The sequence below is a fragment of the Drosophila persimilis genome, unplaced genomic scaffold, assembly GCF_003286085.1.
Source record: "Drosophila persimilis strain 14011-0111.01,24,50 unplaced genomic scaffold, DperRS2 tig00000631-arrow-arrow-pilon, whole genome shotgun sequence".
NCBI classification, from domain to species: Eukaryota; Metazoa; Arthropoda; class Insecta; order Diptera; family Drosophilidae; genus Drosophila; species Drosophila persimilis.
Genome location: NW_020825327.1, coordinates 465867 through 480478, shown reverse-complemented (window position 1 = coordinate 480478; position 14612 = coordinate 465867). Strand labels below are relative to the sequence as shown.

At 45.5% G+C, this 14612-nt stretch overlaps 2 long non-coding RNA genes across 2 annotated transcripts; both read right to left on the bottom strand.

Moving 5' to 3' along the window:
• Positions 1-8086: 8086 nt before the first annotated feature.
• LOC113566228 lies at positions 8087-8784 on the bottom strand. The gene is made up of 2 exons (XR_003409004.1): positions 8620-8784; positions 8087-8559 (listed from the first exon to the last, which is right to left on the bottom strand). It is a non-coding gene; the product is annotated as an uncharacterized LOC113566228 (long non-coding RNA).
• Positions 8785-13658: 4874 nt separating this feature from the next.
• LOC113566227 lies at positions 13659-14355 on the bottom strand. The gene is made up of 2 exons (XR_003409003.1): positions 14192-14355; positions 13659-14131 (listed from the first exon to the last, which is right to left on the bottom strand). It is a non-coding gene; the product is annotated as an uncharacterized LOC113566227 (long non-coding RNA).
• Between the last annotated feature and the right edge of the window lie 257 nt (positions 14356-14612).

The window sequence follows — 14612 nt, the reverse complement described above, 5'->3', positions numbered from 1 at the left end:
ATGCTCCTTGGCGTCAGTGACCTCGGTGCATCCAGGGAAGTGCGCCTCCTTTAGTGCTGTTAGGGCTTCTTTACTGCTCTCTGTCCACTATCCGTTGTCTAGTTTTAGTTGGCTCTGTACTGTTGGCTGCTTTGAAAGCAGCTTCTAGAGCCTAGCGGTTTCGGGCACTTTCTCAATGTTGGAGCAGAAGTTTCTCCACGAGTTCCTTTGTGCCTTACGTATTTCCTTCTTGTAGCTTCTAAGTAGGATTTTCTATTCCTCATTGACAATCTCTTGTTTGGCGAGAAGAATTCCTTGAGGTTGTTCCTTTGGAGAGAGAGATCTCGGTTCCACCAGAGTGGATTGGACCTCCTATTCACTGAGCCCGGATCCGCGAGCTTCGAAGTAACTGTCTTTTCAAACTTTACCCAGTTTGTGTTCCGGGGGTTTCTATAGATTGTTATCTTCGAAAAGTGTGTTTGAATTCGCACTTGAACTGAATGTACTTATGGTCTGAGAAGGATGGTCTTTCGAGGACTCTCCAGTTAGATACCAAGGTATTCTTTCCCGTGACAAGAGTTAGGTCTAGCACGTTTGACGAGGTGGCACCCACGAAGGTGTGTTCCTCCCCCACGTTTGCTACGTCTAAGTTAGTGGATAAGATAAAGTCTAGGAGTGACTCACCTCTATCGTTGATGTCGGGGCTTCCCCACACATTGTGATGGGCGTTGGCGTCTGCGCCAATGAGGAGTTGCAGATTTTTGGAGCCGGCTTCTGTCACCAGACTCCTAAGTTCTTCCGGTGGGGCGGGCCTGTCGTGTGGCATGTAGCAGGAAGCTGCCATTAGGCGCTTTTCCTCGCTCTCCAGCATCACCACCGTCAGGTCATCCGTGCTGTAATGAGACATAAGATGAGCATGGATTCCCTTCCGTACGAGTACGGCGGTTCTGTTCCTGCTTACCGATGTTGAGTAGAGAAGGCTGTAATTTGAGGACTTTAGTCCGGAAACAGAGTTGGTCTCCAGACCTAGGTCCTTCTCGACCTCGCCTGTCTGGAGGGTGTGCGCATCTTTATCCTCGGGGTGGCGCTTTTTCAGCCGTAGGTATACGCTACCTACGCCCCACGCCATCTTCCCGAACTTGGGATACAAGATGTCCTCCGCCTCCTTGCTGATCTGGAGGATCACGTGCTGGCCCCCCTCGTTGGGTAATGGGCTACGGGCGTGCAGAACCTTCCAGTCAGCCGTTGGCACGTCCGGATCTTGCCTCTGCAGCAGCTTCAGTGCTCGCTCCCCCTGGACAGCAATGGGGAAGAGCACCTTCGCCTTTGGTATGGACGGGATCAGCTCCCTGTCTACCACCTCCAGCTTGGCCCCCTCCCACAGAGCTTCCAGTAGGGGCACCTTCTGCACCAGCCACTGCCGCGTTGGGTCGTCGTTGCACTTGAGGATTTTGACCCCGTTCAGCCATCCCGCTCCATCGAACGTGGGCATGGGAGCGCTAGGGTCCTCCTCCATTCGCGAGAACAGTGCCTCGACGAGCTGCGCGTGGACTAACTTCCACTGCGCCGCCGTCATCTTCCCGTTCTCGTCGCTGCGATCGATCAAGGCCACAATGAGATGTATCTTGGACACCTCGCTCATGGCCTTCTGTCTCGGCTTCCTCGTCTTTGGCTGGGGGATGGCCACCTTGGGCCCGCGTTGCCGCTTGCTCGCCGGAGTGTCTTTGGCAGCACTCTCGATCGAGCGTTGCTTCTTGGTGACCAACATCTCCTCCACCTTGTTGGCGAATCCACCGTTTGTTGCCTTCATCTGGGGCAACTGCGCGTAGTGTTCGCGGCCCTCCTGTACCCGTTGCTCAGCCCAGGCTAGCTTGGACTTCTCCTCTTGGGAGATATCCGCCTTGCCCCGGAGCCGGCTCAGTAACTTGAGGGCCGCCTTATACTGAGCTTTTGCCTTCATCCCCTCCCTGGAACGCTTCGGCCCTTCCCTACGCAGGGAGCTGGTACCTGGTTCCGGCGAGCGGAGAAGGCTTTCCTCTTCGGTCTTGCTTATGGATAGCACGCTCTCCAGGTCCGAGTCTGCGTCGACAACGGCACCCGCGCGGCTCACCCTCCAACGCGTCGTTTTAGTGGCAGTAGTATTACAACTGACATGACCTGCTCCCGCCATGCCCGAGGTGTGACCGCTGGCGACACGCAGAGAGGATTGCTCCTCCCCGTGCCCGCCGGTGGTAGCAGTCACGCTTTCCACCGACGTTTGGGTTGACATCCCAACCCGTGCTTGCTCCTTATCTGCCTCCATATTTGGCCCGAAGGTACATACCGGTTAATGTTTTTCGGGGGGACCACCCCCTAGCGTTTTCTGCCTGGCCTTGGTTCAGTTCCCCCGACTTTAGATCCGGAAGACGATGGACCATAGCCTTAGCTAGACACTGCATTACCCCGGGCAAGGCAAGCGACATTGCATTATCCTCGCCCGGGATAATGCAGTGTCCATTGCCCAGCCGGCACCCTCGTGGAGGGTTCAGCTAGAGGGTTTTTGCCAGCTCAAAATGAATATTGGGGTATATTAGATTTGTGGTAAAAGTGGATGTGTGTAACGTAACGAAGGCCGTCAGCCATCGGGTGCTACAGGGGGACAAACGGATGACGGGTCGGCTCGCACAACTGTGAACTCGGAACTAAGGCGCAGCCGCGCCAGTTAGTAATACCCGGTGCGGTCTGCGTCTCACACCCCCCCCTAGGACACAGAGGGTTGCGAGCGAACCGTCACCCGCCGTAACTGTGCACACCGGTGGAAGTGCGACTATACTCTCCCCGTGAGGGCGGCTGGAAACAGGTCCTAGCACGGTCATGTCTCTGCTAGGATGCTGGCGAATGGTAGTCGGGCGGAGAGAAGAAAACTCTCAGTGAAATTACCCCAATCCAAGGTGACACTGTTATATGCCGAGGGATGCATGGCCGGGGGGGTGCCCGGTCGCTAATATGCGGACTCTGGATACCTGCCGACCTCCAGTTTAAATCAGGCTTCCCGGGACAAGCGGGCTATGCCTCGGGTGACCATCCCCTTCCCGCCTACTCGTGGGAATTACTATGCCAAATAATAAATATATAAAAACAAACAAAACCGCAAAGGAGCTCGGTACTCCTCTTAAAGTACCGGAGGGACAAGCCAATCCCTCTGCACCAGCGCCTGAGAAACCGGGTCCAAAGAAGACGGGGAAGGAGACTGAGTCGGTCCACCGTCTTCAGGCAGCAGCCGCCGCGGAGGGGAGGCCCGAAAAGCCAATCGGGTCCTTCCAAGTCGGGTGGCTCCAAGGGCGAAGCGGATACCGGGGTGGCTGCCAAGCAGAACGTAATCGCGGCTGGTAAGCGCACCGGGACCGAAGAACCCTTGGGAGCCCCGGCGGGCAGCGTCTCTGCACCACGGGGAGGAAAGCCGTCGTACCAGGACAGGAGACGAGCGGCTTTCATCCTGTCCAACGAAGACCCGAATTTCAAGGCGTCAGCCGAAGGAAAGGAGCAGAGGCTGTGGGCCTGCTCAATCCTTCCTCTGTTCCAGCCAGCCAAAGCCGGAAAGGGCGCAGCCAAGGCCCCCAACAAGCGGCAACGCTCAGCGGAGGACCCCGCAAATCAGCCAGGCCAAGCCCAGCAAGCCAAGCGGGTGAAGACCCACCTCACGAACCGGTCGTTCGCTGAGGTGGCGAGGGGCAAGACCCTGATCGGCGTCCTGGACAGGGGCGCCGAGGACGGCCATGTCCCTCGCGATAAGTGGCACCTGGTGGAGAACGAGCTCCAGGACCGGTTCCTACTGGAACTGGAGGAGAACGGCGGACCACCGCCAAAGTGTGAGGACGCAGGGTGGCATCAAGGCAAGGTGAAAGCCATCGCCTGCCAAGACGCTCGCTCTGCGGCCCTCTACATGAAGGCGGTGGCGGCCCTAAAAGAGGTCTATCCAGGGGCGAAACTGGAGGCCGTGAAGTGGGAAGATGTCCCTAGTCGCCCGAGAGCCAGAGCGTGGGTCTCGGCTAAGCCTGCAGAGCCTAAGAAGATCCTCAGGTTACTGCAGGTCTTCAACCCCCACCTTCCTACAGCCGATTGGAAGGTGGCAAAGGTGGAGGATATCCAAGGGCAGAGGCGCCAGATTATCCTCGTCCTTAATGAGGAATCCATAGATCTATGGAACGTGGCAGTGAACACACTGCTGCGGGAGATAGAGGGGGGTGGCTGCCGGGTGGTGGCGTACGCGGACGACGTTGCCATAGCATTCTCCGGAAAATTTCCGCAGACGTTGTGTGAGTGCATGACAAGTACTCTCACGAAAATGTCGAAATGGGCAGACAAATGCGGGTTAGGCGTCAACCCGTCTAAAACGGAACTGGTGCTTTTCACTAGGAAGTACAAAGTTCCGGCACTGATTCCCCCAAGACTATGTGGGGAAACGCTAGTCTTCAGCAACAACGCCAAGTATCTTGGCCTAATCCTCGATAGAAAGCTCGATTGGAAATTGAGCATAGAGGATAGAGTAAAGAAGGCCACAGTGGCCCTCTATACTTGCAGGAAAGCCATCGGACTAAAATGGGGAATGACCCCCTATATAGTTCGGTGGCTCTACACCGCCATCATACGACCAATCATGCTCTATGGAGTGGTGGTATGGTGGCCAGCCTTGGACAAAAGGACAGGCCTCAATAAACTCAGCAGAGTTCAACGCATGGCAGAGCTATGCATAACTGGCGGGCTACGCACTACTCCAGGGGAAGCCCTGGATACTGTACTGGACCTCCTCCCTGTGGATCTCATGGGAAAGAAAGTGGCAACACTTTCCGCATTCAGAATGAGAGAAGCCAGACTGTGGAAAGCATCCGCGGTTGGGCACTCGGGAATCCTGATGAGACTCCCGCAATTACCAGAGAGGACAGATTACTGTATCCCCAGTGATCACCTCTCGACGCCCTTCCAGGTATCAATCCCATCTAGGGAGGACTGGGAGAACCAGGGGGCGAACCAGGACCTGCAAATGCGGTCCACTTCTACACTGATGGCTCAAAGCTAGACGGCCGCGTGGGAGGCGGAGTCTACTGCAGCGAGCTGAACATCAGTCATTGCTTCAGGCTCCCGGATCACTGTAGTGTGTTCCAAGCGGAGGTTGAAGCCATCAAGGAGGCCATTTCGATCGTCTCCAAACTACTCCTAGATACGCACTTAGTGTGCGTCTTCTCGGACAGCCAAGCAGCTATCAAAGCTCTAGGCTCAAAATCGTCGAACTCAGCGACTGTAAATGACTGCCGCAGGTCTCTGCACGAGATCGCAGAGCAGTTAGATCTCTTCCTTATATGGGTCCCCGGCCACAGGGACATCGAGGGGAATGACGCCGCCGACGAGCTAGCCAGGCAGGGTACTACGATTCCTCTCCTATCGGAGAGGGAGCAAGTAGCGATGCCCTTGGCTACGTGCAGGCTCCTAACGCACGAATTGTTCGAGCAAAATGCCAATAGGAGATGGCAGCAAACCGTTTCCTGTAAAGTGTCAAGATTGATATGGCCATATCGATCGAAGAAGCGCTCAGCAGAGCTGTATAAACTCAGCAGAGCACAGTGCTCTGCAGTTACTAGAGCCATTACGGGACACTGGCAGATCGGCACTCACGCCTCTAGACTGTCAATCCCTCATAACGACTTCTGCAGGAGTTGTCGCGACGAGGAGGAGGAGGAATCGGTCCCCCACTTCTTCTGCCACTTCCCAGCCCTTGGAAATCGTCGTCTTCGTATTCTCGGGGCCACTTTCCTCACGGACATTTCGGACCTGTCCGTAATCAAACCAGGGACCTTGTCCAAATACATCCAAGCCACCGGATGGGACTGCCCTTAACCTGCAGTAGTATGCTCTCACGGTTCGGACAACGCGAAGGGGCACATGCCCATGCGGCAACACAACGGACCTGTTTATAGGTCAAAGTGAGCTTGGGGGCGGGAGGCTCTTATCCCCCCCCCCCCCCTCCCGGCTGCCGCCTAAACCTAACCTAACCACCTCCATCCGCTCTCTGACTAAGCCGGGCTTACAACTAAATGCCGCAACCTACGTTATTCCGGAATTGGCCCTATGTGGTGGTTCTCTTGAGAAAATTACCCTGGTGGATGATATTGGTGTTATATTAGACGCCAAGCTAAAGTTTTCTAAACACATGTCGACAATGGTAAATATGGCCATGGGCGTACTTCGGTTTATAAAGAGGTGGTCAAAAGAATTTGACGACCCATATATAACAAAGACTCTCTATACCTCGCTAGTTCGTACAAAGTACACCAGGACCGTATAGAATCAGTACAGAAAAACTCTTTACTCTTTGCTCTGCGGGGCCTTAACTGGGATACGGGTGTGAGACTTCCATCTTACTCTAGTAGACTGCTATAAGTAAACCTCCCATCCTTAGTTAGCCGTACGAAAATTCTTGGTGTGATTTTTGTGCACAACTTGATCAGGGGTGACATAGACAGGCCGCATAAACTTCACGATTCCTATTAGACTCACTAGAACTGTTATAGCGTTGTTCCTTCCACTTTGTAGATCGAATTATTCCTTGCATGAACCGTTTAGGGTCTTATGCTTGGATTATAATTCCCTCTACCATATTATTTCCCCCACTAAATCTCTTCCTCTTATTAAGTTACTCACACACCTTAACCTTACACACCTTTCTAGTAATTAGAAATTGTAGTGGTATTTGTATTTGTATTTTGAATGCATGCTTAGTTTCTTAATTAGTGAAGTGAGTCTGACCAACTTAAATTTTTCATGTTTTTTACTAGACTAGAAGCTATTTTTACAAAAAATAATCATGACCATAGCGATAAGACTTCTTTATATTTTCGGATACCTTGATTTTTAATATTAAGCAGTCGATGTTTTTTGACTTATATCCCTTTTTGTAAATAGCTGGCCTTAACTGAGGCACATTTGCAGGTTTTGCAGCTTAGGCACGAACTCAATGCTTTGTTAAGTGCTTAACAAATGAGTGGGAAGCAGATCAAGGATAGTGGTGTTCAGTCTTCTTCAGATGAGACAAAGTTGCGACAATGTTTGAAATAAACAGAGAAATGTTGAAAAAACCCACAATGTTGCGAGAATGTTAGAAATAAACAGTGTAACGTTGAAAAAACGGACGCATGGTATGAGAAATGCTACATTGTGAAAACAGTCAAGGAAAACACTTAGAAAAGAAAGGTTTATCCAACGGCTTCGAGTTGTGCGATTATATGTGGTTAGTCTACACGTAATATAACATACGGCTTTTCCTGTGATTACGGATTTTCGGAAATTCCGCCAAGAATTTGCCGAAAAACCAAGAAGGTATTCCCATATATATGGGAGGATCTGAACCCAAAACAAGCAAAAAAAAAAGTGGCCAAGAGGCTTCAGAGTTTTCTGGCATAATGAGCAGACGCTATTATCATTCGCATAATACCTATCAACAAATTTTTTAAGCGTCGGAAGACAATTGTCCTTGTAATTTTGCGCATTTACAGCCAATACTGCCAATATGTTGGTTTTTTTCATCTGGTACAGAGAAAAGTTTGATCAGGTCTTCTGGTGTCTGCATATGTAGTATAGAGAAAAATATTTTTTAACAATTTTTTTACAGTCGGTCCGGTTCAGCGCATTTTATCATAATTTATTGTACCAATACGTTGTATTAAATGTAATTCGTTACATAATTACCCATACTAATAAATCGGTATGTATATATAAATGGAGTAAAAAAATTTACGTGATCTCATAAATTGAGAATGGCTGAGCCGATTTGTCTCATTTGGTTTTCAGCTGTTTAAATTTTCCAGGAGAAGGTTTATACGAAAACACTCCCGAAAAAATGTATTTTTTATTTTTTTTTTTTAATACTAGCCGTAGTAGCCGTATTAGCGGAGAATCCATTGCCATAGTCGGAGATCAGGTCAAAACTCTTTATATTCTCCATCAAGAAACAATCAACTGAGTTGTCTACATTTCTTATCCGTGCAACCACAATGAGCGCCACAGCAAAACGAGGCAGGGCCGGCTAGTTAAACAACAAAAATCGAAGTATAGAGGCCATATAAAGAAAATTTCGTTTTGTATAAATAGACTTAAAAAAAAAATTTAATAACGTCAATTATTATGTATTCTTCTTTTTTATGTGTAATTTAATTTACAAGGACTTGGAGGAAACTAATATATATTTAAATACTAATATTTAGTATAATGGCTCAAAAAATACTTTTCTCAAAATTGTATGTCTTGTAACTCATTTTTAGCCTGCCCTAGAATCTTAAATGTTTGCGTCCGATAGGGTAGGGTAGCCTTAAAGCAATTTTGATCAGCGTTGGCGTCAGCAGTAGTAAATGTTAAGGAGGGTATTGGCATTTGCCTCATGCGTTGCGGGCGCTGCTGATGATATTGCTGGTTTGGATGAGTCTGATAACGTCTCTGGCAGTACATTTTTGCAGAGTTAGGAGGTTCAATGTCAACAAAAAACGGCTGTAGGTTGCGACTGTGCTCTTCAAAAATGGTCTCCATATGCAACATACACTCTTGCAGTTGAACCTATTTATATAAAAATAAAATTTAGTCAATGCCTTGGACTTCACTCTTTCTTATACAAACTTGTTCGATGCTGGTTAAGTCCGTAAGTAGACCTAATAAAAAGGGAAGATTATGGCCTGTGCGTAGATGCCATTTTAGCCCACTCATTGAAGCGGCTATACTCGATGCTGCTATTGTGCTAGCTGGGTACTTTGCAAATTGATGTTCTGCGAATAACAGTTAGTATATAAACATTTTAATAAGAATAATAAAATATTAAAATACCGAATATTCGGTAAAATGCACATCCCCACAACAAAGAATGTCTGTCCAGAGAAGGGTTGGTAATTTCGGCTTCAGAATTCCAAAGGGGGCCATCCAAAACACATGATGGGTATATTTTGGTATATTGTAAGGAATGGGCAGATCAAGCAGGCCAAGAATTGGGTTCTCATGCCGTATTGACTAGGAATAGTTTTTCTTAGCTTAAACTTGGTTCGCCATGGAGCTTAAATTTTGTTTGAAATATTGTGATCCCATAATTGTAAAATTTAAAAGTAAGAGTTACTCTCTGTCTACATTCCTCGATTCAGAAAATAAAAAAAAACGGAAAGGATCGTTGTGAGGTGCTGTGGTGACCGCAACTCTACATTTATACCCGATACTAAGTCAGTATAGCTCTGACATCTAACAGGAGTGTGGATACCAAATTTTGAAATTTTGAAACTAGCTCGTCAAGATCCGATATCACAGGAGTGTGGATCAAAAATTTGGTTGCTCTAGCTTTTATAGTCTCTGAGATCTAGGAACTCACTTTTAGCAATAGGCAAAGCCGACCATGAAACCTGTGTGTTAGAGAGAGACAGAGCGAAGAGAATGAAATTTTTTTCATCATTTTGGCTGTAATAATTATACGATCTAGTTCAGATTTTGCAGTCTAGAAGATATAATCATTCTCTACGATTCAGCGTTTTCTCGTATCTTTGAAATTGTGGATGCCACAGATTTTCGACCTTTGTGGGGGCCTGTAACAGTGACATGTCACAGAAGTCTCGATACAAACTGTCGTTGCTCTAGCTCTTATAGCCTCTGAGCACTAGGCGCTCATAGGGACGGACAGACAGATATGGCTCTATCGACTTGGCTTTTGATGCTGATCAAGAATATATATACATTATGGGGTCGGAAACGGTTTCTTCTGGACGTTTCACACATCCACTTTCACCACTTATCTAATATACCCCTATACTCTGCGAGTACTAGATATAAAAATTTACTGACTCAATATGGCAGAAAAAAATTAAAACAAAAATTTCGACTCAAAATACATACTCCTTTTGAGACATTTCAGGTATTCAAAATTGAACAAGTTATACCTTTTTACAATGTTAAAATTTAAGAAGAAATTAGAAACCTGATGAAATTTTGTTACATTTACATTCATCTTCTATTTTTCATGGCTTTACACAATTACCCAAGATATCTGCTGTTCATTGAAATAGTGTTGCTTTCGAACAAAATCAAAAAAAGAAACTCAAATTAAAACCTATGTTATATGTTCTGTATGAGCTGCTTTACCCCGGCCTGGCATGGGTCAGTAAGGTCCTGCCAACGTTTCAATATGATTTGAGCCAATAATTTTAATAATTCTTAAACCACTTGCCAAAATTGAGTTCAGGTTGGCGGATTGCAGTTGGTAGAATTCCTTTGACCTTCGGCTATAAGATTTCGATGAGTTTAAGATCCAGTGACTGAGCTAAACATGGCAGAACGTCGATATTTTCGGAATATTTTTTGTTCAGGGCATCAGTAGATAATTGCCGCGCACTCGATGTCGCGCGTTTGGCGGTGCGCTCGGAAGATCCACAATCCACACGGCGTTCACCGCAGCGTAACGCTTAAGATAAGTTAGTTACGCTCCCACCACCGTTTTAACCGGCGCGCTACCAACACGTTACACCCAAGTGATCCAGTAGCTATTTCTTAATAATCTTGAACTTGAATCCCCCGCACATATTTATGTACATATGTCTATGGCTACTTATACATTTTGAATTAGCATATACTTGAACATATGCATACATATATATATTCACTCATGCCTTCATAGTTATATACCGTTTTACCCGTTGTTTCTCGTCAAAAGGGTGGTTCGTTAACCGAAGCCGCGGTAAATACCACTTACAGCCATACATACATACATGCAAGCAAAAGAAGCAGTGCATTCCTTTCGTTTTTTCGCTTCTCCACCGGTTGCTTGCGTTGTATTTGTTGGGATAGTTTTCGATGCCGCGCTAAAACTTAATGGAACGCCAACAACGCCCTACCTTGCATTTCGAGGGTATATTTTTTTTTTTAACTGCCGGTTGCAACCGACTCTATACATTGGTACCTCGTGCCTCAATATTATTGTTCGTCCACAATTTTCGCTCTTGGTTAAACATTTATTGATCGTAGTATTTATATCTGCACATTCCGGCCACATTTTACAATTTCCATAATATTGTTACGTTTATACAGTTCGTATTTTCTGGGTTGAGAATATGCTTTCGATGTCTTGTTGCTCCCCTCGGCAGTCCCTCTTACGGTTCCGAGCACTATGGACCAATCCGCAGCCATTTTCACACGGTCCAAGTTTGCCTTCGCTGCAAGCAGACTGACCCGCTTCGATCAGAAGCTCGACGCTCCAGATGCTAGCACTCCAACCTGCTCGCTCTCCCAAGTCCATCAAGATCAACTCCGAAGCCTGTGGGCAAAGGTGGACGCTGAGTTCGAGGCCTGTTCGGTGGCGATGTCGGAAGCGGATCCAAAGGGTGGTAGCTGATGTCCAAGGGATGTACGATGACTGCTACACGGTCTACGCGTAATGCCTTGCCGAACTGAACGATCAGCTCGAGCCCCCGACTGTCTCTCACACGCCGCAACTGGCCGTTCAAGTGCAGACTTCCGGCGGTAGCCGCCATTCTCCATGTGACACTGGGACTACCAGCAGTGGCCCACGTTCCGAGACCTGAGGTCTCCATTCTCAATTGCCGCTTAGTCAAAGAAGATCTGCAGTTTTTCCAACCTACGTTATTCCGGAATTGGCCCTATGTGGTGGTTCTCTTGAGAAAATTACCCTGGTGGATGATATTGGTGTTATATTACGCGCCAAGCTAAAGTTTTCTAAACACATGTCGACAATGGTAAATATGGCCATGGGCGTACTTCGGTTTATAAAGAGGTGGTCAAAAGAATTTGACGACCCATATATAACAAAGACTCTCTATACCTCGCTAGTTCGTACAAAGTACACCAGGACCGTATAGAATCAGTACAGAAAAACTCTTTACTCTTTGCTCTGCGGGGCCTTAACTGGGATACGGGTGTGAGACTTCCATCTTACTCTAGTAGACTGCTATAAGTAAACCTCCCATCCTTAGTTAGCCGTACGAAAATTCTTGGTGTGATTTTTGTGCACAACTTGATCAGGGGTGACATAGACAGGCCGCATAAACTTCACGATTCCTATTAGACTCACTAGAACTGTTATAGCGTTGTTCCTTCCACTTTGTAGATCGAATTATTCCTTGCATGAACCGTTTAGGGTCTTATGCTTGGATTATAATTCCCTCTACCATATTATTTCCCCCACTAAATCTCTTCCTCTTATTAAGTTACTCACACACCTTAACCTTACACACCTTTCTAGTAATTAGAAATTGTAGTGGTATTTGTATTTGTATTTTGAATGCATGCTTAGTTTCTTAATTAGTGAAGTGAGTCTGACCAACTTAAATTTTTCATGTTTTTTACTAGACTAGAAGCTATTTTTACAAAAAATAATCATGACCATAGCGATAAGCCTTCTTTATATTTTCGGATACCTTGATTTTTAATATTAAGCAGTCGATGACTTATATACCTTTTTGTAAATATTTTTTTTCGAATTTGCTCAAAACTTTTTAACTGGCCTTAACTGAGGCACATTTGCAGGTTTTGCAGCTTAGGCACGAACTCAATGCTTTGTTAAGTGCTTAACAAATGAGTGGGAAGCAGATCAAGGATAGTGGTGTTCAGTCTTCTTCAGATGAGACAAAGTTGCGACAATGTTTGAAATAACCAGAGAAATGTTGAAAAAACCCACAATGTTGCGAGAATGTTAGAAATAAACAGTGTAACGTTGAAAAAACGGACGCATGGTATGAGAAATGCTACATTGTGAAAACAGTCAAGGAAAACACTTAGAAAAGAAAGGTTTATCCAACGGCTTCGAGTTGTGCGATTATATGTGGTTAGTCTACACGTAATATAACATACGGCTTTTCCTGTGATTACGGATTTTCGGAAATTCCGCCAAGAATTTGCCGAAAAACCAACAAAGGTATTCCCATATATATGGGAGGATCTGAACCCAAAACAAGCAAAAAAAAAAGTGGCCAAGAGGCTTCAGAGTTTTCTGGCATAATGAGCAGACGCTATTATCATTCGCATAATACCTATCAACAAATTTTTTAAGCGTCGGAAGACAATTGTCCTTGTAATTTTGCGCATTTACAGCCAATACTGCCAATATGTTGGTTTTTTTCATCTGGTACAGAGAAAAGTTTGATCAGGTCTTCTGGTGTCTGCATATGTAGTATAGAGAAAAATATTTTTTAACAATTTTTTTACAGTCGGTCCGGTTCAGCGCATTTTATCATAATTTATTGTACCAATACGTTGTATTAAATGTAATTCGTTACATAATTACCCATACTAATAAATCGGTATGTATATATAAATGGAGTAAAAAAATTTACGTGATCTCATAAATTGAGAATGGCTGAGCCGATTTGTCTCATTTGGTTTTCAGCTGTTAAAATTTTCCAGGAGAAGGTTTATACGAAAACACTCCCGAAAAAATGTATTTTTTATTTTTTTTTTTTAATACTAGCCGTAGTAGCCGTATTAGCGGAGAATCCATTGCCATAGTCGGAGATCAGGTCAAAACTCTTTATATTCTCCATCAAGAAACAATCAACTGAGTTGTCTACATTTCTTATCCGTGCAACCACAATGAGCGCCACAGCAAAACGAGGCAGGGCCGGCTAGTTAAACAACAAAAATCGAAGTATAGAGGCCATATAAAGAAAATTTCGTTTTGTATAAATAGACTTAAAAAAAAAATTTAATAACGTCAATTATTATGTATTCTTCTTTTTTATGTGTAATTTAATTTACAAGGACTTGGAGGAAACTAATATATATTTAAATACTAATATTTAGTATATTGGCTCAAAAAATACTTTTCTCAAAATTGTATGTCTTGTAACTCATTTTTAGCCTGCCCTAGAATCTTAAATGTTTGCGTCCGATAGGGTAGGGTAGCCTTAAAGCAATTTTGATCAGCGTTGGCGTCAGCAGTAGTAAATGTTAAGGAGGGTATTGGCATTTGCCTCATGCGTTGCGGGCGCTGCTGATGATATTGCTGGTTTGGATGAGTCTGATAACGTCTCTGGCAGTACATTTTTGCAGAGTTAGGAGGTTCAATGTCAACAAAAAACGGCTGTAGGTTGCGACTGTGCTCTTCAAAAATGGTCTCCATATGCAACATACACTCTTGCAGTTGAACCTATTTATATAAAAATAAAATTTAGTCAATGCCTTGGACTTCACTCTTTCTTATACAAACTTGTTCGATGCTGGTTAAGTCCGTAAGTAGACCTAATAAAAAGGGAAGATTATGGCCTGTGCGTAGATGCCATTTTAGCCCACTCATTGAAGCGGCTATACTCGATGCTGCTATTGTGCTAGCTGGGTACTTTGCAAATTGATGTTCTGCGAATAACAGTTAGTATATAAACATTTTAATAAGAATAATAAAATATTAAAATACCGAATATTCGGTAAAATGCACATCCCCACAACAAAGAATGTCTGTCCAGAGAAGGTTTGGTAATTTCGGCTTCAGAATTCCAAAGGGGGCCATCCAAAACACATGATGGGTATATTTTGGTATATTGTAAGGAATGGGCAGATCAAGCAGGCCAAGAATTGGGTTCTCATGCCGTATTGACTAGGAATAGTTTTTCTTAGCTTAAACTTGGTTCGCC